The following is a 20457-nucleotide window of genomic DNA, read 5'->3' as shown; positions in this document are numbered from 1 at the left end:
TGTTTTTCTATAAAGGAGGCCCTTAAGTGTTCGTCAGAATGCACCACAGCCACAGACGTATGACATGACAGACATGAGAGTCGTGCTCAGTTAGTTGCAATTCAATAATCACAGTCCTTTCATCCACTCAACCATTAAGATGGTTACCAGGAGTGGGGTTCGAACCCACGAGGACATATGTCCATTGGATCTTAAGTCCAACGCCTTAACCACTCGGCCATCCTGGTGCTCAGTAGTAGACACTACGAAGTGATCAAGGGGAAATTTAAGGATCCCGGGTACATTTGTCAAACAAATCACGATCCTTTCATCCACTCAACCATTATGATGGTTACCAGAAGTGGGGTTAGAACCCACGAGGACATATGTCCATTGGATCTTAAGTCCAACGCCTTAACCACTCGGCCATCCTGGTGCTCAGAAGTAGACACTATGAAGTGATCAAGGGGAAATTTAAGGATCCCGGATACAAGATGCAACACGTTTGCCATTTGTCAAACAAATGGCGGTCAAACAAATCACGGTCCTTTCATCCACTCGACCATTAAGATGGTTACTAGGAGTGGGGTTCGAACCCACGAGGACATATGTCCATTGGATCTTAAGTCCAACGCCTTAACCACTTGGCCATCCTGGTGCTCAGTAGTACACACTACGAAGTGATCAAGGGGAAATCTAAGGATCCCGGGTACAACATGCAACACGTTTGTCAATTGTCAATCAAATGGCAATGAAACAAATCACGGTCCTTTCATCCACTCAACCCAGAAGATGGTTACCAGGAGTGGGGTTCGAACCCACGAGGACATACGTCCATTGGATCTTAAGTCCAACGCCTTAACCACTCGGCCATCCTGGTGCTCAGTAGTAGACGCTACGAAGTGATCAAGGGGAAATTTGAGGATCCCGGGTACAACATGCAACACGTTTGTCATTTGTCAAACAAATGGCGTGTTGTAGATGTTCTTGCATCTCGCAGGAATGTATTGGACTGTTGGCACTCCTGTAGAAAAATTGTAATTCTGATTTTTATTTGCCATTAGGCAGCGCATGTTTTTCTATAAAGGAGGACCTTAAGTGTTCGTCAGAATGCACCACAGCCACAGATGTATGACATGACGGACATGAGAGTCGTGCTCAGTTAGTTGCAATTCAATAATCACAGTTCTTTCATCCACTCAACCATTAAGATGGTTACCAGGAGTGGGGTTCGAACCCACGAGGACATAGGTCCATTGGATCTTAAGTGCAACGCCTTACCCACTCGGCCATCCTGGTGCTCAGGAGTAGACACTATGAAGTGATCAAGGGGACATTTAAGGATCCCGGGTACAACATGCAACACGTTTGGCATTTGTCAAACAAATGGCGGTCAAACAAATCACGGTCCTTTCATCCACTCAACCATTAAGATGGTTACCAGGAGTGGGGTTCGAACCCACGAGGACATATGTCCATTGGATCTTAAGTCCAACGCCTTAACCACTCGGCCATCCTGGTGCTCAGTAGTGGACGCTACGAAGTGATCAAGGGGAAATCTAAGGATCCCGGGTACAACATGCAACACGTTTGTCATTTATCAAACATATGGCGTGTTGTAGATGTTCTTGCATCTCGCAGGAATTTATTGGACTGTTGGAGTGTAGAAAAATTGTAATTCTGCTTTTTATTTGCCATTAGGCAGCGCATGTTTTTCTATAAAGGAGGCCCTTAAGTGTTCGTCAGAATGCACCACAGCCACAGACGTATGACATGACAGTCGTGCTCAGTTAGTTGCAATTCAATAATCACAGTCCTTTCATCCACTCAACCATTAAGATGGTTACCAGGAGTGGGGTTCGAACCCACGAGGACATATGTCCATTGGATCTTAAGTCCAACGCCTTAACCACTCGGCCATCCTGGTGCTCAGTAGTAGACACTACGAAGTGATCAAGGGGAAATTTAAGGATCCCTGGTACATTTGTCAAACAGATCACGATCCTTTCATCCACTCAACCATTATGAAGGTTACCAGAAGTGGGGTTAGAACCCACGAGGACATATGTCCATTAGATCTTAAGTCCAACGCCTTAACCACTCGGCCATCCTGGTGCTCAGTAGTAGACGCTACGAGGTGATCAAGGGGAAATTTGAGGATCCCGGGTACAACATGCAACACGTTTGTCATTTGTCAAACAAATCACGATCCTTTCATCCACTCAACCATTAAGATGGTTACCAGAAGTGGGGTTCGAACCCACGAGGACATATGTCCACTGAATCTTAAGTCCAACACCTTAACCACTCGGCCATCCTGGTGCTCAGAAGTAGACACTATGAAGTGATCAAGGGGAATCTAAGTATCCCGGGTACAACATGCAACACGTTTGTCATTTGTCAATCAAATGGCGATGAAACCAATCACGGTCCTTTCATCCACTCAACCATTAAGATGGTTACCAGGAGTGGGGTTCGAACCCACGAGGACATATGTCCATTGGATCTTAAGTCCAACGCCTTAACCACTTGGCCATCCTGGTGCTCAGTAGTACACACTACGAAGTGATCAAGGGGAATCTAAGTATCCCGGGTACAACATGCAACACGTTTGTCATTTGTCAAACAAATGGCGTGTTGTAGATGTTCTTGCATCTCGCAGGAATGTATTGGACTGTTGGAGTGTAGAAAAATTGTAATTCTGCTTTTTATTTGCCATTAGGCAGCGCATGTTTTTCTATAAAGGAGGACCTTAAGTGTTCGTCAGAATGCACCACAGCCACAGATGTATGACATGACGGACATGAGAGTCGTGCTCAGTTAGTTGCAATTCAATAATCACAGTTCTTTCATCCACTCAACCATTAAGATGGTTACCAGGAGTGGGGTTCGAACCCACGAGGACATATGTCCATTGGATCTTAAGTCCAACGCCTTAACCACTCGGCCATCCTGGTGCTCGGTAGTAGACACTACGAAGTGATCAAGGGGAAATTTAAGGATCCCGGGTACAACATGCAACACATTTGTCATACAAATCACGATCCTTTCATCCACTCAACCATTATGATGGTTACCAGAAGTGGGGTTCGAACCCACAAGGACATATGTCCATTGGATCTTAAGTCCAACGCCTTAACCACTCGGCCATCCTGGTGCTCAGAAGTCGACACTATGAAGTTATCAAGGGGAAATTTAAGGATCCCGGATACAACATGCAACACGTTTGCCATTTGTCAAACAAATGGCGATGAAACAAATCACGGTCCTTTCATCCACTCAACCCACAAGATGGTTACCAGGAGTGGGGTTCGAACCCACGAGGACATACGTCCATTGGATCTTAAGTCCAACGCCTTAACCACTCGGCCATCCTGGTGCTCAGAAGTAGACACTATGAAGTGATCAAGCGGAAATTTAAGGATCCCGGATACAACATGCAACACATTTGGCATTTGTCAAAGAAATCACGGTCCTTTCATCCACTCAACCCACAAGATGGTTACCAGGAGTGGGGTTCGAACCCACGAGGACATATGTCCATTTGATCTTAAGTCCAACGCCTTAACCACTCGGCCATCCTGGTGCTCAGAAGTAGACATTATGAAGTGATCAAGGGGAAATTTAAGGATCCCGGATACAACATGCAACACGTTTGCCATTTGTCAAACAAATGGCGGTCAAACAAATCACGGGGTGCCTTCCATGTAACGATTTATATGGCTTCCTTCCTCCCTCGATCCTCGCCCCGGTCATAGCCCCTCCTACTAATGAATTTTGCGAAGGAAACGACGAAGGAATGAGCGGAGGATGGATGTGAAGTCTGTGTACGTTACTACGCTGGCGCCACCCAAACTGGCTATGCACTCCGGCAAGAGAGTCGCTGCAACTTGGTTAGGTTTGACAGGTTTATTGGTTTATTGCCATTCAAGTCCAACAGAGGATTGTTGCTTCCAACAACATGTGTGTGAATGTATTGGAGTGTAGAATATGTGTTTGTGTTTGAGTATATGTGTGTGGTTTTCTGTAAATAAAGGAAATACAGAATATCAATATGAATTGTACTGTACATACATACATAAATAATATAACATAAATATACATGAATATATAAATATATATGCATGCAGTACAGGCCAAGAGCATGTAACAATATTAGCTCTGAAGTTTAAGTAATTGCTGTGCAACAACACAATGCTGAGTAACAATGAGTATTAATAGAACCCAATACAAAAGAAATCAGCAGTTACACCATGTTATGCCAACATTGACCACTAGATGGCGCTCTAAGACCACAAATGAAACATGTCACTAGCATTAGTATCTAGTAATCACGTGATAGACTAGTGGCGCGAATGAAACCACGAAATGTGTTTAATTAAGTTAGCAACAGCAACGATGGATTATTATTCAGACTGTAGTTCACAAATTACAACAAAGTAATGTCTTACTATATGTCAATTGTCCCATTGGTGTACTTACATGGTCGGTAACGCACACAGCAACACAATATGAAAGTAAAACAGAACGGGAAATATTAACAACTCTACAGCTGCTGGACTCGTGTCGGCAGTGAACTAAGCTCCTAGAAAAAGGACGTAATTGCGCATGTGCGCGAATATGTGAATCAACTGCGTGACGTATGCCCTCGTCCAGCAGGGAGTTTTCCACAGCCGCCCCCGGATTCGTAGGACGAATGCGCAGTCACAGGAAGGTCGCTGCTGGGCTAGGGAGCGCTGATATCTCCGTCGTCGGGCATCCTCGGGAGCTCTATCAGTTTGGCCACGGGACGTGTGTAGGATTTGCCCTTAATGTCGATCTCTGCAGTGCGGACCTTGCCATCGTCGCTGTGGATGATCCGGGTGATGCGTCCGACAGGCCACAGCGCTCTCGGGAGCTGTGGGTCAACCACCAGGACGACGGCGTCCACGGCTAAGTCTGATGTTGGGTTCCGCCACTTCTGGCGTGGTTGGAGACCAGGGAGGTACTTGCGGGTGAACTGACCCCAGAAATGGTCAGCAAGTACCTGACTGTGTCTCCAGCGACGGCGTCCTAGCAGGTCACTGGAGCCGTACACAGCTTGAGGCAGCGAAGCATCCCGCCGCCCCATGAGCAGAAGGTTAGGCGTCACGGGATCAGGATCTGCAAGATCCGATGACGCATAGCCTAACGGCTTGGAATTGAGAATTCCCTCAATTTCAATGAGGACGGTCAGTAGGACCTCCTCAGGGAGGGACTGGTCTTTCAGGATGGTTTGGAGAGATGCCTTGACAGATTTAATTTCCCTCTCCCACGTTCCACCAAAGTGCGGAGCCAGAGGGGGGTTAAATCTGAAGGTGATGCACTGTGTTGCTAGCTGTTCCTGTAGCGATGGTTCAAGTGCCTCAAACGCCTCCTGAAGCTCCTTGTCCCCACCGCGGAAGTTGGTGCCTCTGTCGCATAAGATCTCGAAGGGTTTCCCTCTTCGCGAGATGAAGCGACGGAGAGACAAGAGAAATGAATCAGTGTCCATACTAGGCAGTAGGTCAAGATGAACACACCTGGTAGTGAGACACTTAAACACAATGCCCCATCGTTTCTCCTGTCGCCGTCCTATCTTGACCATATAAGGGCCGAAACAGTCCACGCCAGTCGACCAGAAAGGGGGCTTGTTGAGTCGGAGTCGAGCAGCTGGGAGGTCTGCCATTTTAGGGATCACAGGTTTGCTGCGCCACTTGCGACACTCCACACACTGCCGCTGGTGTTTCTTGATGGCTTGGCGGCCTCTGAGGATCCAATAGGTCCTTCTGATCTCTGCGAAGACTCGCTCAGGACCTGGATGAAGTAGACGATCGTCATAGTCTTTCACCAACAGCTGTGTTATGGTGTGATCAGGTGCAAGAACAATAGGATGAACAGTATCCTCAGGCAGATCTTCAGCTTTTCGGAGACGACCCCCAACTCGGATAAGGCCCAGAGTCTGGTCGCACTCTGGCGAGAGTGGACTGAGACGGCTGGTAGGCCGAACAGGGTGAGAATGCTGCAGGGCGTTGAGTTCTTCTGGGAAGCTCTCACTCTGTGCTCGCCTGAGTAGGACTACCTCTGTGTCTAGTCGGTCGGAAGCAGACATAGGGAGCGCTGCCGCCCCATGAAGGGACTGGTGAGTAGCCTGTAATAGGTCAGACCAGGTGTTGTACTGTGTTGGATCAGGAGCAGATGCATCGGGGAAGGTGAGCTGACCACAGAATGTAGATTTCCTGCGCTCATCTGCGTCTTCTGAGGTTACTATGTGAGTAGCTGGCCATTGAGCAGGATTGTCAGACAGGAAATCAGGTCCGTTCTTCCAGCGAGTAGGTTGAGTCAGCTGCTGTAGTGACTTCCCTCGCGTGATGTCATCTGCCGGGTTCTGCTCAGAAGGGACGTACCTCCAGCTAGCAGTATCCGTGAGCTCCTGTATTTCGCCTATACGCGTCCCAACAAACACCTTATACTGAGACGAATCAGACTGGATCCAGCTGAGTACGGTCGTAGAATCTGACCACATTGTTGTCTGCCTTATAGATATGGTGAGCTCAGTCTGTAGCAGTTTGACCAGTTGAGCTCCAGTCAGTGCAGCACTGAGCTCCAAGCGAGGCATGGAGAGCTGTCTCCGTGGAGCAACGCGAGATCTGGACATAACGAATGACACGTGACCGTGTCCTTCATTGTCTTCAACACGCAGATAGGCTACAGATCCGTACGCCTTCTCCGAGGCGTCACAGAAGACATGCAGGTCCACAGGAGAGTGATCGGGATTGACACCAACTGGCATGTAACACCGTGGCATGTTAATGTGATGGAGGTGAGATAGCTCGTTCTCCCATGCTTGCCATACGGAGAGGAGTTCGCCTGTGATAGGCTCGTCCCAGCCTTGCTCGTTCCTCCAAAGAGCCTGAATCAAGACCTTAGCCCGCGTGGTGTAGGGGATAATGTATCCGAGTGGGTCGTATTGAGATGCCAGCACTCTGTATACATTCCTAAGTGTGGGCTCCATGGCTACTGACTGGCGATGCTTGTAGCCGAGGGTGTCAGATGGGCAGTGCCACCGGAGACCTAGAGTCGACTCCTGGGGATCAGCTCTGTCTGCAGTCAGCCACAGCTCGCAGCCCTCTGACCTTGCCTCTGGGGGGAGATGAGCGATAACCTCTGGTTGGTTGCTCGCCCACTGTCTCATATCAAATCCACCAGCAGCGAGCAGGACTCTCATCTTGTCAATAAGCTGTTTTGCCTGTGATGGGGAACGAAGAGACTGCAGGCAGTTATCTACGTAAAAGGCGTTGATGACGGAGTCCAGTACCTCTTGGTTGCCAGAGCTGTTGTCCTTGGCATGACGTTGCAGTGCGTATATAGCACAGCATGGACTGCAGGCGGTGCCAAAGGGTAGCACTCGCCATTCGTAGATATCAGGGCTACGCTCTCTCTCCATGTCCCGCCAGAGGAAGCGGAGAAGTGGTTGATCCTCAGGGAGGAGCCTGATCTGATGGAACATCCCACGGATGTCCCCGCTTATGGCAACTGGAGACTCCCTGAACCTGAGGAGCACACCCAGTAATAAAGAACCGAGGTTAGGCCCAGGAAGCAGGATGTCATTGAGGGCAAGTTGCTGGTATTTAAATGAGCAATTAAATACCACTCTGGCCTTTCCGTTGTGGTGAACGATGTGGTGAGGAATATACCACGATTCGTCAGATTGGTTTGACTCTTCACTACTGATCTTCACAACGTACCCAGCCTTCAACAACTTGTGTATCTCCTCATTGTAGACCCTGGCTAGATCTGGCCTGCTGGCCAAGCGCCGCTCGGTAGCTCTTAGGAGAGGCATCACTGCAGCTGGAGGAGCATGTAGCCTGGGTGCTGCAGCTTTGCGTAGAAGAGGTGTAGCATAGCGATCTACTCCGTCTACTGTGACCCGAATGGTTTGCTTCTCCAGGGTGTTGATGGCTACCTGGTCCTGCTTGGAACGCGTAGCCTCCTTTTCAGATCTGTATGGCAGGGTGTCATACAGATTTGCCACAGCCTTTCGACGTGCTGATACAGGTCGTTAGCAGGAGACAGGAATGCTGTGTGCAGGCAAGAGGCCGCTCTTGTGGGGTTCTGGAGGAAGTTGGTAGGTCCCTGAATGGCCCAGCCTAACAGTGTGGATATGGCCACCGGGCCACCTGGTGGTCCCATCTGCACAGGGCACACTGGAGTGATCAAATGGGGATGGTCGGAACCAATGAGGAGCATGGGCTGTACTCTATTGAATCCATGAATGGGTACTCCACTCAGATGGTCGTACCTCTTCTTGAGGGATTCCACTGGACATGACTGGTCAGCAAGACTCAGCTCATCTGCAGTGAAGGCATGGTGGATGTGATATTTCACCTGAGTGTTGGCCTGAGACGACACCTCAAACGATACAGAGGCACCTTTCAGCTTCACAACATCCTGTCTGATGGTCCTCAGAGGCAGTACTTCCTCCTCCCTGTAGAGACCAAGATGTTTGGCAGCAGCTGGCAGGATAATGGTTCGTTCAGAGCCGTCATCCAGTACGGCGTGTGTATCCAGGGTCTTGCCTCCATTGTGTAGCTGAACGGGAACGACTTTCAGCAGTACACGACTGGACTGGCTAGCCTGGCCTACGTAAACCATGCTGGAGGAGGTGCTAACTGTGAGGACGCTCTGATTGGCTTTGAGTGCAACCTCATGTAGGACAATGAGGTGTTGCTCATTACAGGTGGAGCATGGCTTTTTTAGGGTACATGTCTCTGGTTTGTGTCCACGGCCACATCTCCAGCATTTGTCCTTCTCCTTTATCCAGTTAGCCTTCTCAGCTGTGTTGAGCTTAGCAAACTCAGCACAGGCACTGAGGTAGTGTTCCTGATTGGAGCAGTAGGGACAGTATGGTTTAAAGCGCTCTCGCTTCTTTGTAGAGGACTGACCTGGCTTGGGATTTGCAGTAGAGGTGTCAGGGCTATGAAGGGGCTCAGAAGTCTCCGGTCTGTTGGTGATGTAAACACTGGCAGACTTAGACTTCTGCGGCCTTGTTGCCTTGTCCTTGCGCTCTACCTGTGCAGATTCTGTCCTGGCTGATTCAGTAGCTCTCCTCGCTACCTGTATGGCTTGTGCCTTTCTCTCCAACCACACAGCGAAGTCAGGAAGTGTGTATGTACGATCAGTGCCACTTCGGATGATCCCCTGAGATATGCAGTACTCAGCGAAGCGGTCTCTGTAGTTGGCAGGCAGCTTGCTCAGCAGAGTGTCTACGTGAGAGCCACATCTTAGCTCGGCTCTGGAGGGACCATCCATAGTGCCCAGCAGGCCCACCAAGGTACTAACAGCTGATGAGAAATCCTCAAAGGCTTGTGCATCACCTGGCTTGATAGGAGGAGAGTTGAGAATGGCCTTCAGCTCTCCCTGAACAAGCTGGCGTGGCTGGCCATATCGCTGTTCTAGGGCTTGCATGGCGCTAGTGTATGGGGTTGGATCGTTCACATACCTCTTCGCCACCTGATAGGCATTTGGCAGTTTGAGGAGATCAAGTAGCACCTGGTACTTATAATCTTCTGATAAATGCTTGTGTGGTCCAAGAACACTGTCTAATCCTTTCTTCAGCATTATGAAGTCGCTCTCCTTACCAGTACTGAATGGGGTCAGTTTAGGCTTTGGAATGCCATATGAAGAGGCGATGGCCATTTCCAGGATGCCTGGGACTGTAGGACCTGCTGGTGGCATGACTGGCGCATAAGGCGCAGCTGGCTGCATCGGCAGTGGTTGCCCTGGCGGAGGTGGCACATACGGTGGATAATACAACCCAGCTGGATAAGGAGGATAGGCAGAGTAGGGTTGGTACTGTAGCGGCGGAGGAAGAGGATACTGATGATGCTGAGGGGGAGGATTAGGAGCCTGGAGATGAGGCCGAAGCATGTCGGGCTGGGCAAGCGGAGCCTGATGTAGAGCAGGCTGTGGCACAGACCGTGGATGCAGAGCAGGATCCTGGACAGGATGAAACGAATGCAGAGAGGCGAGGGGAGCAGGTGCAGCATGATCAATAGCTACCCGTGGCCTGGCTGTAAAGGCTGGCAGAGTATAAGTGGATTGGCCTTGTCCGTGCTGTTCTCCCACCTGTGCTGGAACATGGTCAGGCTGCTGTGACAGGAGACCCAGCAGGGGTTCTGACTGCTGAAGGGGCTCTTGGACGCCTGAGGTCGTGTTCCGCAGGGGGCTGTGAACTGGACTACCAACAGGGCTGCCTAACTCTAACCGAGGCAAGCTGGAGTACTGTTGAGGGTACTGGGGGTAATGTGGAGGATAAGCTGGGCAGCTTTGAGGGTAAGGCATGTGTTTAGCACTGTCCATCGTAATCTGCAGTTCCTCCAGCTGTTTACTCATGTCCTTATAGCGGGCTTCAAGGCGCTGCCATCGTTCATCTTCGCTAATCCTACGTGGACTGTGGTCAGGTGTGGCGAGGTCGGCCTGGGCTTGGTCACCACTCAGAAAGCTCGCAGTAGCCTGCTGGAGGGATCCCTTGAATGGATGAGGCTGTTTGGCTGGATAGCCAAGCTCAAAGTCCGCAAGGTACCCTGGGAACTGCCTGAGTCTGCTGGGACGAGCTCGGACATCTAGCTCTCTGTCATATTCCTTGGAAGTTGCCATAGCGCAGCGGGGGGCGACTCCGGCTCGAAGGACCACTTGTGAAGTCTGTGTACGTTACTACGCTGGCGCCACCCAAACTGGCTATGCACTCCGGCAAGAGAGTCGCTGCAACTTGGTTAGGTTTGACAGGTTTATTGGTTTATTGCCATTCAAGTCCAACAGAGGATTGTTGCTTCCAACAACATGTGTGTGAATGTATTGGAGTGTAGAATATGTGTTTGTGTTTGAGTATATGTGTGTGGTTTTCTGTAAATAAAGGAAATACAGAATATCAATATGAATTGTACTGTACATACATACATAAATAATATAACATAAATATACATGAATATATAAATATATATGCATGCAGTACAGGCCAAGAGCATGTAACAATATTAGCTCTGAAGTTTAAGTAATTGCTGTGCAACAACACAATGCTGAGTAACAATGAGTATTAATAGAACCCAATACAAAAGAAATCAGCAGTTACACCATGTTATGCCAACATTGACCACTAGATGGCGCTCTAAGACCACAAATGAAACATGTCACTAGCATTAGTATCTAGTAATCACGTGATAGACTAGTGGCGCGAATGAAACCACGAAATGTGTTTAATTAAGTTAGCAACAGCAACGATGGATTATTATTCAGACTGTAGTTCACAAATTACAACAAAGTAATGTCTTACTATATGTCAATTGTCCCATTGGTGTACTTACATGGTCGGTAACGCACACAGCAACACAATATGAAAGTAAAACAGAACGGGAAATATTAACAACTCTACAGCTGCTGGACTCGTGTCGGCAGTGAACTAAGCTCCTAGAAAAAGGACGTAATTGCGCATGTGCGCGAATATGTGAATCAACTGCGTGACGTATGCCCTCGTCCAGCAGGGAGTTTTCCACAATGGAGGAACGAAGCTTGATGAACTGCGCAAATGACACGTCCTCGACTGCATACACACCATTTAGCACGTGCGACGTTAGTGTAATAGGGCGGATCCAAAAGACGCGCCGACATCTGTGTGCATGCAACTGGTCAGCTCTTCTGCTGATAAAAAAGGACATTTACAACATTGTGTTTTGAACTCAACACATAACGCATAATTTAAAATCACTAGGTCCGACATGATGCTTTTTTGTGCAGATACACAAAATGTTTCAATGGCAAATGTTGATAAGGACGTTCAAATAATGAACTTATTGTTCGTTAGGCTACATTTATGTTTCTTCATGAGCCCCTAACATAATCCCACTATAGCTTTTAGCATCAACTTCACACGCCATAAATAACCGACAACATTTCTATATTTCTATATTTTTAAACGTTATACAGGATACGTCATCCATGCGTAGCCACAGAACGCCCATCTCCGAAATAACACTTCCGCGTGGGATGGTCTTATGTTTCCTCTCGTATCGGGATTGCCACCTCCCTCCTCTGTCCTCGGTCTTGCCTCCTCTGGTTGCAATTACATGAATGAGATGTCCTCGTGCCCTCGACTGTGAGCGATTTCCGGTGAACGAGGATCGAGGGAGGAAGGAAGCCATATAAATCGTTACATGGAACGCACCCATCGTCCTTTCATCCACTCAACCATTAAGATGGTTACCAGGAGTGGGGTTCGAACCCACGAGGACATACGTCGATTGGATCTTAAGTCCAACGCCTTAACCACTCGGCCATCCTGGTGCTCTGTAGTAGACGCTACGAAGTGATCAAGGGTTACCAGGAGTGGGGTTCGAACCCACGAGGACATACGTCCATTGGATCTTAAGTCCAACGCCTTAACCACTCGGCCCATCCTGGTGCTCAGTAGTAGACGCTACGAAGTGATCAAGGCGAAATCTAAGGATCCCGGGTACAACATGCAACACGTTTGTCACTTGTCAAACAAATGGCGTGTTGTAGATGTTCTTGCATCTCGCAGGAATTTATTGGACTGTTGGAGTGTAGAAAAATTGTAATTCTGCTTTTTATTTGCCATTAGGCAACACATGTTTTTCTATAAAGGAGGCCCTTAAGTGTTCGTCAGAATGCACCACAGCCACAGACGTATGACATGACAGACATGAGAGTCGTGCTCAGTTAGTTGCAATTCAATAATCACAGTCCTTTCATCCACTCAACCATTAAGATGGTTACCAGGAGTGGGGTTCGAACCCACGAGGACATATGTCCATTGGATCTTAAGTCCAACGCCTTAACCACTCGGCCATCCTGGTGCTCAGAAGTAGACACTATGAAGTGATCAAGGGGAAATTTAAGGATCCCGGATACAACATGCAACACGTTTGCCATTTGTCAAACAAATGGCGGTCAAACAAATCACGGTCCTTTCATCCACTCAACCATTAAGATGGTTACCAGGAGTGGGGTTCGAACCCACGAGGACATATGTCCATTGGATCTTAAGTCCAACGCCTTAACCACTCGGCCATCCTGGTGCTCAGAAGTAGACACTATGAAGTGATCAAGGGGAAATTTAAGGATCCCGGATACAACATGCAACCCGTTTGCCATTTGTCAAACAAATGGCGGTCAAACAAATCACGGTCCTTTCATCCACTCAACCATTAAGATGGTTACCAGGAGTGGGGTTCGAACCCACGAGGACATATGTCCATTGGATCTTAAGTCCAACGCCTTAACCACTCGGCCATCCTGGTGCTCAGTAGTAGACACTACGAAGTGATCAAGGGGAAATTTGAGGATCCCGGGTACAACATGCAACACGTTTGTCATTTGTCAAACAAATGGCGTGTTGTAGATGTTCTTGCATCTCGCAGGAATGTATTGGACTGTTGGAGTGTAGAAAAATTGTAATTCTGCTTTTTATTTGCCATTAGGCAGCGCATGTTTTTCTATAAATAACCTTAAGTGTTCGTCAGAATGCACCACAGCCACAGACGTATGACATGACAGACATGAGAGTCGTGCTCAGTTAGTTGCAATTCAATAATCACAGTCCTTTCATCCACTCAACCATTAAGATGGTTACCAGGAGTGGGGTTCGAACCCACGAGGACATATGTCCATTGGATCTTAAGTCCAACGCCTTAACCACTCGGCCATCCTGGTGCTCAGAAGTAGACACTATGAAGTGATCAAGGGGAAATTTAAGGATCCCGGATACAACATGCAACACGTTTGCCATTTGTCAAACAAATGGCGGTCAAACAAATCACGGTCCTTTCATCCACTCAACCATTAAGATGGTTACCAGGAGTGGGGTTCGAACCCACGAGGACATATGTCCATTGGATCTTAAGTCCAACGCCTTAACCACTCGGCCATCCTGGTGCTCAGAAGTAGACACTATGAAGTGATCAAGGGGAAATTTAAGGATCCCGGATACAACATGCAACCCGTTTGCCATTTGTCAAACAAATGGCGGTCAAACAAATCACGGTCCTTTCATCCACTCAACCATTAAGATGGTTACCAGGAGTGGGGTTCGAACCCACGAGGACATATGTCCATTGGATCTTAAGTCCAACGCCTTAACCACTCGGCCATCCTGGTGCTCAGTAGTAGACACTACGAAGTGATCAAGGGGAAATTTGAGGATCCCGGGTACAACATGCAACACGTTTGTCATTTGTCAAACAAATGGCGTGTTGTAGATGTTCTTGCATCTCGCAGGAATGTATTGGACTGTTGGAGTGTAGAAAAATTGTAATTCTGCTTTTTATTTGCCATTAGGCAGCGCATGTTTTTCTATAAATAACCTTAAGTGTTCGTCAGAATGCACCACAGCCACAGATGTATGACATGACGGACATGAGAGTCGTGCTCAGTTAGTTGCAATTCAATAATCACAGTTCTTTCATCCACTCAACCATTAAGATGGTTACCAGGAGTGGGGTTCGAACCCACGAGGACATATGTCCATTGGATCTTAAGTCCAACGCCTTAACCACTCGGCCATCCTGGTGCTCAGTAGTAGACACTACAAAGTGATCAAGGGGAAATCTAAGGATCCCGGGTACAACATGCAAGACGTTTGTCATTTGTCAAACAAATGGCAGTCAAACAAATCACGGTCCTTTCATCCACTCAACCATTAAGATGGTTAACAGGCGTGGGGTTCGAACGCACGAGGACATATGTCCATTGGATCTTAAGTCCAACGCCTTAACCAATCGGCCATCCTGGTGCTCAGTATTACACACTACGAAGTGATCAAGGGGAAATCTAAGGATCCCGGGTACAACATGCAACACGTTTGTCATTTGTCAAACAAATGGCGATGAAACAAATCACGGTCCTTTCATCCACTCAACCCACAAGATGGTTACCAGGAGTGGGGTTCGAACCCACGAGGACATACGTCCATTGGATCTTAAGTCCAACGCCTTAACCACTCGGCCATCCTGGTGCTCAGAAGTAGACACTATGAAGTGATCAAGGGGAAATTTAAGGATCCCGGATACAACATGCAACACGTTTGGCATTTGTCAAAGAAATCACGGTCCTTTCATCCACTCAACCCACAAGATGGTTACCAGGAGTGGGGTTCGAACCCACGAGGACATATGTCCATTGGATCTTAAGTCCAACGTCTTAACCACTCGGCCATCCTGGTGCTCAGAAGTAGACATTATGAAGTGATCAAGGGGAAATTTAAGGATCCCGGATACAACATGCAACACGTTTGCCATTTGTCAAACAAATGGCGGTCAAACAAATCACGGTCCTTTCATCCACTCAACCATTAAGATGGTTACCAGGAGTGGGGTTCGAACCCACGAGGACATATGTCCATTGGATCTTAAGTCCAACGCCTTAACCACTCGGCCATCCTGGTGCTCAGTAGTAGACGCTACGAAGTGATCAAGGGGAAATTTGAGGATCCCGGGTACAACATGCAACACGTTTGTCATTTGTCAAACAAATGGCGTGTTGTAGATGTTCTTGCATCTCGCAGGAATGTATTGGACTGTTGGAGTGTAGAAAAATTGTAATTCTGCTTTTTATTTGCCATTAGGCAGCGCATGTTTTTCTATAAATAACCTTAAGTGTTCGTCAGAATGCACCACAGCCACAGATGTATGACATGACGGACATGAGAGTCGTGCTCAGTTAGTTGCAATTCAATAATCACAGTTCTTTCATCGTTCGTTCTTTAACCACTCGGCCATCCTGGTGCACAGTAGTAGACACTACGAAGTGATCAAGGGTAAATTTAAGGATCCCGGGTACAACATGCAACACGTTTGTCATTTGGCAAACAAATGACAGTCCTTTCATCCACTCAACCATTAAGATGGTTACCAGGAGTGGGGTTCGAACCCACGAGGACATATGTCCATTGGATCTTAAGTCCAACGCCTTAACCACTCGGCCATCATAGTGCTCACTATTATACACTACGAAGTGATCAAGGGGACATCTAAGGATCCCGGGTACAACATGCAACACGTTTGGCATTTGTCAAACAAATGGCGGTCAAACAAATCACGGTCCTTTCATCCACTCAACCATTAAGATGGTTACCAGGAGTGGGGTTCGAACCCACGAGGACATACGTCCATTGGATCTTAAGTCCAACGCCTTAACCACTCGGCCATCCTGGTGCTCAGTAGTAGACACTACGAAGTGATCAAGGGGAAATTTGAGGATCCCGGGTACAACATGCAACACGTTTGTCATTTGTCAAACAAATGGCGTGTTGTAGATGTTCATGCATCTCGCAGGAATGTATTGGACTGTTGGAGTGTAGAAAAATTGTAATTCTGCTTTTTATTTGCCATTAGGCAGCGCATGTTTTTCTATAAATAACCTTAAGTGTTCGTCAGAATGCACCACAGCCACAGATGTATGACATGACGGACATGAGAGTCGTGCTCAGTTAGTTGCAATTCAATAATCACAGTTCTTTCATCCACTCAACCATTAAGATGGTTACCAGGAGTGGGGTTCGAACCCACGAGGACATATGTCCATTGGATCTTAAGTCCAACGCCTTAACCACTCGGCCATCCTGGTGCTCAGTAGTAGACACTACAAAGTGATCAAGGGGAAATCTAAGGATCCCGGGTACAACATGCAAGACGTTTGTCATTTGTCAAACAAATGGCAGTCAAACAAATCACGGTCCTTTCATCCACTCAACCATTAAGATGGTTAACAGGCGTGGGGTTCGAACGCACGAGGACATATGTCCATTGGATCTTAAGTCCAACGCCTTAACCAATCGGCCATCCTGGTGCTCAGTATTACACACTACGAAGTGATCAAGGGGAAATCTAAGGATCCCGGGTACAACATGCAACACGTTTGTCATTTGTCAAACAAATGGCGATGAAACAAATCACGGTCCTTTCATCCACTCAACCCACAAGATGGTTACCAGGAGTGGGGTTCGAACCCACGAGGACATACGTCCATTGGATCTTAAGTCCAACGCCTTAACCACTCGGCCATCCTGGTGCTCAGAAGTAGACACTATGAAGTGATCAAGGGGAAATTTAAGGATCCCGGATACAACATGCAACACGTTTGGCATTTGTCAAAGAAATCACGGTCCTTTCATCCACTCAACCCACAAGATGGTTACCAGGAGTGGGGTTCGAACCCACGAGGACATATGTCCATTGGATCTTAAGTCCAACGTCTTAACCACTCGGCCATCCTGGTGCTCAGAAGTAGACATTATGAAGTGATCAAGGGGAAATTTAAGGATCCCGGATACAACATGCAACACGTTTGCCATTTGTCAAACAAATGGCGGTCAAACAAATCACGGTCCTTTCATCCACTCAACCATTAAGATGGTTACCAGGAGTGGGGATCTTAAGTCCAACGCCTTAACCACTCGGCCATCCTGGTGCTCAGTAGTAGACGCTACGAAGTGATCGAGGGGAAATTTGAGGATCCCGGGTACAACATGCAACACGTTTGTCATTTGTCAAACAAATGGCGTGTTGTAGATGTTCTTGCATCTCGCAGGAATGTATTGGACTGTTGGAGTGTAGAAAAATTGTAATTCTGCTTTTTATTTGCCATTAGGCAGCGCATGTTTTTCTATAAATAACCTTAAGTGTTCGTCAGAATGCACCACAGCCACAGATGTATGACATGACGGACATGAGAGTCGTGCTCAGTTAGTTGCAATTCAATAATCACAGTTCTTTCATCGTTCGTTCTTTAACCACTCGGCCATCCTGGTGCACAGTAGTAGACACTACGAAGTGATCAAGGGTAAATTTAAGGATCCCGGGTACAACATGCAACACGTTTGTCATTTGGCAAACAAATGACAGTCCTTTCATCCACTCAACCATTAAGATGGTTACCAGGAGTGGGGTTCGAACCCACGAGGACATATGTCCATTGGATCTTAAGTCCAACGCCTTAACCACTCGGCCATCATAGTGCTCACTATTACACACTACGAAGTGATCAAGGGGACATCTAAGGATCCCGGGTACAACATGCAACACGTTTGGCATTTGTCAAACAAATGGCGGTCAAACAAATCACGGTCCTTTCATCCACTCAACCATTAAGATGGTTACCAGGAGTGGGGTTCGAACCCACGAGGACATACGTCCATTGGATCTTAAGTCCAACGCCTTAACCACTCGGCCATCCTGGTGCTCAGTAGTAGACACTACGAAGTGATCAAGGGGAAATTTGAGGATCCCGGGTACAACATGCAACACGTTTGTCATTTGTCAAACAAATGGCGTGTTGTAGATGTTCTTGCATCTCGCAGGAATGTATTGGACTGTTGGAGTGTAGAAAAATTGTAATTCTGCTTTTTATTTGCCATTAGGCAGCGCATGTTTTTCTATAAATAACCTTAAGTGTTCGTCAGAATGCACCACAGCCACAGATGTATGACATGACGGACATGAGAGTCGTGCTCAGTTAGTTGCAATTCAATAATCACAGTTCTTTCATCCACTCAACCATTAAGATGGTTACCAGGAGTGGGGTTCGAACCCACGAGGACATATGTCCATTGGATCTTAAGTCCAACGCCTTAACCACTCGGCCATCCTGGTGCTCAGTAGTAGACACTACAAAGTGATCAAGGGGAAATCTAAGGATCCCGGGTACAACATGCAAGACGTTTGTCATTTGTCAAACAAATGGCAGTCAAACAAATCACGGTCCTTTCATCCACTCAACCATTAAGATGGTTAACAGGCGTGGGGTTCGAACGCACGAGGACATATGTCCATTGGATCTTAAGTCCAACGCCTTAACCAATCGGCCATCCTGGTGCTCAGTATTACACACTACGAAGTGATCAAGGGGAAATCTAAGGATCCCGGGTACAACATGCAACACGTTTGTCATTTGTCAAACAAATGGCGATGAAACAAATCACGGTCCTTTCATCCACTCAACCCACAAGATGGTTACCAGGAGTGGGGTTCGAACCCACGAGGACATACGTCCATTGGATCTTAAGTCCAACGCCTTAACCACTCGGCCATCCTGGTGCTCAGAAGTAGACACTATGAAGTGATCAAGGGGAAATTTAAGGATCCCGGATACAACATGCAACACGTTTGGCATTTGTCAAAGAAATCACGGTCCTTTCATCCACTCAACCCACAAGATGGTTACCAGGAGTGGGGTTCGAACCCACGAGGACATATGTCCATTGGATCTTAAGTCCAACGTCTTAACCACTCGGCCATCCTGGTGCTCAGAAGTAGACATTATGAAGTGATCAAGGGGAAATTTAAGGATCCCGGATACAACATGCAACACGTTTGCCATTTGTCAAACAAATGGCGGTCAAACAAATCACGGTCCTTTCATCCACTCAACCATTAAGATGGTTACCAGGAGTGGGGATCTTAAGTCCAACGCCTTAACCACTCGGCCATCCTGGTGCTCAGTAGTAGACGCTACGAAGTGATCAAGGGGAAATTTGAGGATCCCGGGTACAACATGCAACACGTTTGTCATTTGTCAAACAAATGGCGTGTTGTAGATGTTCTTGCATCTCGCAGGAATGTATTGGACTGTTGGAGTGTAGAAAAATTGTAATTCTGCTTTTTATTTGCCATTAGGCAGCGCATGTTTTTCTATAAATAACCTTAAGTGTTCGTCAGAATGCACCACAGCCACAGATGTATGACATGACGGACATGAGAGTCGTGCTCAGTTAGTTGCAATTCAATAATCACAGTTCTTTCATCGTTCGTTCTTTAACCACTCGGCCATCCTGGTGCACAGTAGTAGACACTACGAAGTGATCAAGGGTAAATTTAAGGATCCCGGGTACAACATGCAACACGTTTGTCATTTGGCAAACAAATGACAGTCCTTTCATCCACTCAACCATTAAGATGGTTACCAGGAGTGGGGTTCGAACCCACGAGGACATATGTCCATTGGATCTTAAGTCCAACGCCTTAACCACTCGGCCATCATAGTGCTCACTATTACACACTACGAAGTGATCAAGGGGACATCTAAGGATCCCGGGTACAACATGCAACACGTTTGGCATTTGTCAAACAAATGGCGGTCAAACAAATCACGGTCCTTTCATCCACTCAACCATTAAGATGGTTACCAGGAGTGGGGTTCGAACCCACGAGGACATACGTCCATTGGATCTTAAGTCCAACGCCTTAACCACTCGGCCATCCTGGTGCTCAGTAGTAGACACTACGAAGTGATCAAGGGGAAATTTGAGGATCCCGGGTACAACATGCAACACGTTTGTCATTTGTCAAACAAATGGCGTGTTGTAGATGTTCTTGCATCTCGCAGGAATGTATTGGACTGTTGGAGTGTAGAAAAATTGTAATTCTGCTTTTTATTTGCCATTAGGCAGCGCATGTTTTTCTATAAATAACC

General features: G+C 47.3%; 38 non-coding genes across 38 annotated transcripts; all 38 read right to left on the bottom strand.

The window, feature by feature from the left end:
- Positions 1 to 144: 144 nt before the first annotated feature.
- trnal-uaa (transfer RNA leucine (anticodon UAA)) lies at positions 145 to 227 on the bottom strand. Its single transcript has one exon. It is a non-coding gene; the product is annotated as a tRNA-Leu (tRNA).
- Positions 228 to 332: 105 nt separating this feature from the next.
- On the bottom strand, positions 333 to 415 carry trnal-uaa (transfer RNA leucine (anticodon UAA)). Its single transcript has one exon. It is a non-coding gene; the product is annotated as a tRNA-Leu (tRNA).
- Positions 416 to 554: 139 nt separating this feature from the next.
- On the bottom strand, positions 555 to 637 carry trnal-uaa (transfer RNA leucine (anticodon UAA)). Its single transcript has one exon. It is a non-coding gene; the product is annotated as a tRNA-Leu (tRNA).
- Positions 638 to 776: 139 nt separating this feature from the next.
- Positions 777 to 859, bottom strand: trnal-uaa (transfer RNA leucine (anticodon UAA)). Its single transcript has one exon. It is a non-coding gene; the product is annotated as a tRNA-Leu (tRNA).
- A 336-nt stretch (positions 860 to 1195) lies between these two features.
- trnal-uaa (transfer RNA leucine (anticodon UAA)) lies at positions 1196 to 1278 on the bottom strand. Its single transcript has one exon. It is a non-coding gene; the product is annotated as a tRNA-Leu (tRNA).
- A 139-nt stretch (positions 1279 to 1417) lies between these two features.
- Positions 1418 to 1500, bottom strand: trnal-uaa (transfer RNA leucine (anticodon UAA)). Its single transcript has one exon. It is a non-coding gene; the product is annotated as a tRNA-Leu (tRNA).
- A 323-nt stretch (positions 1501 to 1823) lies between these two features.
- Positions 1824 to 1906, bottom strand: trnal-uaa (transfer RNA leucine (anticodon UAA)). The gene has a single exon. It is a non-coding gene; the product is annotated as a tRNA-Leu (tRNA).
- Positions 1907 to 2011: 105 nt separating this feature from the next.
- On the bottom strand, positions 2012 to 2094 carry trnal-uaa (transfer RNA leucine (anticodon UAA)). The gene has a single exon. It is a non-coding gene; the product is annotated as a tRNA-Leu (tRNA).
- A 124-nt stretch (positions 2095 to 2218) lies between these two features.
- Positions 2219 to 2301, bottom strand: trnal-uaa (transfer RNA leucine (anticodon UAA)). The gene has a single exon. It is a non-coding gene; the product is annotated as a tRNA-Leu (tRNA).
- A 138-nt stretch (positions 2302 to 2439) lies between these two features.
- Positions 2440 to 2522, bottom strand: trnal-uaa (transfer RNA leucine (anticodon UAA)). The gene has a single exon. It is a non-coding gene; the product is annotated as a tRNA-Leu (tRNA).
- Positions 2523 to 2853: 331 nt separating this feature from the next.
- On the bottom strand, positions 2854 to 2936 carry trnal-uaa (transfer RNA leucine (anticodon UAA)). Its single transcript has one exon. It is a non-coding gene; the product is annotated as a tRNA-Leu (tRNA).
- Positions 2937 to 3053: 117 nt separating this feature from the next.
- trnal-uaa (transfer RNA leucine (anticodon UAA)) lies at positions 3054 to 3136 on the bottom strand. The gene has a single exon. It is a non-coding gene; the product is annotated as a tRNA-Leu (tRNA).
- Positions 3137 to 3275: 139 nt separating this feature from the next.
- trnal-uaa (transfer RNA leucine (anticodon UAA)) lies at positions 3276 to 3358 on the bottom strand. The gene has a single exon. It is a non-coding gene; the product is annotated as a tRNA-Leu (tRNA).
- A 124-nt stretch (positions 3359 to 3482) lies between these two features.
- On the bottom strand, positions 3483 to 3565 carry trnal-uaa (transfer RNA leucine (anticodon UAA)). The gene has a single exon. It is a non-coding gene; the product is annotated as a tRNA-Leu (tRNA).
- Positions 3566 to 12232: 8667 nt separating this feature from the next.
- On the bottom strand, positions 12233 to 12315 carry trnal-uaa (transfer RNA leucine (anticodon UAA)). The gene has a single exon. It is a non-coding gene; the product is annotated as a tRNA-Leu (tRNA).
- Positions 12316 to 12349: 34 nt separating this feature from the next.
- trnal-uaa (transfer RNA leucine (anticodon UAA)) lies at positions 12350 to 12433 on the bottom strand. The gene has a single exon. It is a non-coding gene; the product is annotated as a tRNA-Leu (tRNA).
- A 332-nt stretch (positions 12434 to 12765) lies between these two features.
- Positions 12766 to 12848, bottom strand: trnal-uaa (transfer RNA leucine (anticodon UAA)). Its single transcript has one exon. It is a non-coding gene; the product is annotated as a tRNA-Leu (tRNA).
- A 139-nt stretch (positions 12849 to 12987) lies between these two features.
- On the bottom strand, positions 12988 to 13070 carry trnal-uaa (transfer RNA leucine (anticodon UAA)). Its single transcript has one exon. It is a non-coding gene; the product is annotated as a tRNA-Leu (tRNA).
- Positions 13071 to 13209: 139 nt separating this feature from the next.
- trnal-uaa (transfer RNA leucine (anticodon UAA)) lies at positions 13210 to 13292 on the bottom strand. The gene has a single exon. It is a non-coding gene; the product is annotated as a tRNA-Leu (tRNA).
- A 329-nt stretch (positions 13293 to 13621) lies between these two features.
- Positions 13622 to 13704, bottom strand: trnal-uaa (transfer RNA leucine (anticodon UAA)). The gene has a single exon. It is a non-coding gene; the product is annotated as a tRNA-Leu (tRNA).
- A 139-nt stretch (positions 13705 to 13843) lies between these two features.
- trnal-uaa (transfer RNA leucine (anticodon UAA)) lies at positions 13844 to 13926 on the bottom strand. Its single transcript has one exon. It is a non-coding gene; the product is annotated as a tRNA-Leu (tRNA).
- A 139-nt stretch (positions 13927 to 14065) lies between these two features.
- Positions 14066 to 14148, bottom strand: trnal-uaa (transfer RNA leucine (anticodon UAA)). Its single transcript has one exon. It is a non-coding gene; the product is annotated as a tRNA-Leu (tRNA).
- Positions 14149 to 14477: 329 nt separating this feature from the next.
- Positions 14478 to 14560, bottom strand: trnal-uaa (transfer RNA leucine (anticodon UAA)). The gene has a single exon. It is a non-coding gene; the product is annotated as a tRNA-Leu (tRNA).
- A 361-nt stretch (positions 14561 to 14921) lies between these two features.
- Positions 14922 to 15004, bottom strand: trnal-uaa (transfer RNA leucine (anticodon UAA)). Its single transcript has one exon. It is a non-coding gene; the product is annotated as a tRNA-Leu (tRNA).
- A 124-nt stretch (positions 15005 to 15128) lies between these two features.
- On the bottom strand, positions 15129 to 15211 carry trnal-uaa (transfer RNA leucine (anticodon UAA)). The gene has a single exon. It is a non-coding gene; the product is annotated as a tRNA-Leu (tRNA).
- A 139-nt stretch (positions 15212 to 15350) lies between these two features.
- trnal-uaa (transfer RNA leucine (anticodon UAA)) lies at positions 15351 to 15433 on the bottom strand. Its single transcript has one exon. It is a non-coding gene; the product is annotated as a tRNA-Leu (tRNA).
- Positions 15434 to 15897: 464 nt separating this feature from the next.
- trnal-uaa (transfer RNA leucine (anticodon UAA)) lies at positions 15898 to 15980 on the bottom strand. Its single transcript has one exon. It is a non-coding gene; the product is annotated as a tRNA-Leu (tRNA).
- Positions 15981 to 16119: 139 nt separating this feature from the next.
- trnal-uaa (transfer RNA leucine (anticodon UAA)) lies at positions 16120 to 16202 on the bottom strand. Its single transcript has one exon. It is a non-coding gene; the product is annotated as a tRNA-Leu (tRNA).
- A 329-nt stretch (positions 16203 to 16531) lies between these two features.
- trnal-uaa (transfer RNA leucine (anticodon UAA)) lies at positions 16532 to 16614 on the bottom strand. Its single transcript has one exon. It is a non-coding gene; the product is annotated as a tRNA-Leu (tRNA).
- A 361-nt stretch (positions 16615 to 16975) lies between these two features.
- Positions 16976 to 17058, bottom strand: trnal-uaa (transfer RNA leucine (anticodon UAA)). Its single transcript has one exon. It is a non-coding gene; the product is annotated as a tRNA-Leu (tRNA).
- A 124-nt stretch (positions 17059 to 17182) lies between these two features.
- On the bottom strand, positions 17183 to 17265 carry trnal-uaa (transfer RNA leucine (anticodon UAA)). The gene has a single exon. It is a non-coding gene; the product is annotated as a tRNA-Leu (tRNA).
- A 656-nt stretch (positions 17266 to 17921) lies between these two features.
- On the bottom strand, positions 17922 to 18004 carry trnal-uaa (transfer RNA leucine (anticodon UAA)). The gene has a single exon. It is a non-coding gene; the product is annotated as a tRNA-Leu (tRNA).
- Positions 18005 to 18143: 139 nt separating this feature from the next.
- Positions 18144 to 18226, bottom strand: trnal-uaa (transfer RNA leucine (anticodon UAA)). The gene has a single exon. It is a non-coding gene; the product is annotated as a tRNA-Leu (tRNA).
- Positions 18227 to 18555: 329 nt separating this feature from the next.
- Positions 18556 to 18638, bottom strand: trnal-uaa (transfer RNA leucine (anticodon UAA)). Its single transcript has one exon. It is a non-coding gene; the product is annotated as a tRNA-Leu (tRNA).
- Positions 18639 to 18999: 361 nt separating this feature from the next.
- Positions 19000 to 19082, bottom strand: trnal-uaa (transfer RNA leucine (anticodon UAA)). The gene has a single exon. It is a non-coding gene; the product is annotated as a tRNA-Leu (tRNA).
- Positions 19083 to 19206: 124 nt separating this feature from the next.
- On the bottom strand, positions 19207 to 19289 carry trnal-uaa (transfer RNA leucine (anticodon UAA)). Its single transcript has one exon. It is a non-coding gene; the product is annotated as a tRNA-Leu (tRNA).
- A 656-nt stretch (positions 19290 to 19945) lies between these two features.
- On the bottom strand, positions 19946 to 20028 carry trnal-uaa (transfer RNA leucine (anticodon UAA)). Its single transcript has one exon. It is a non-coding gene; the product is annotated as a tRNA-Leu (tRNA).
- Positions 20029 to 20167: 139 nt separating this feature from the next.
- trnal-uaa (transfer RNA leucine (anticodon UAA)) lies at positions 20168 to 20250 on the bottom strand. Its single transcript has one exon. It is a non-coding gene; the product is annotated as a tRNA-Leu (tRNA).
- Positions 20251 to 20457: the final 207 nt, after the last annotated feature.

This window comes from Sardina pilchardus, chromosome 9 (genome assembly GCF_963854185.1).
Source record: "Sardina pilchardus chromosome 9, fSarPil1.1, whole genome shotgun sequence".
NCBI classification, from domain to species: domain Eukaryota; kingdom Metazoa; phylum Chordata; class Actinopteri; order Clupeiformes; family Clupeidae; genus Sardina; species Sardina pilchardus.
Note: the sequence above shows the minus strand (reverse complement) of the source record. Positions and strands in the feature narration are given on the sequence as shown.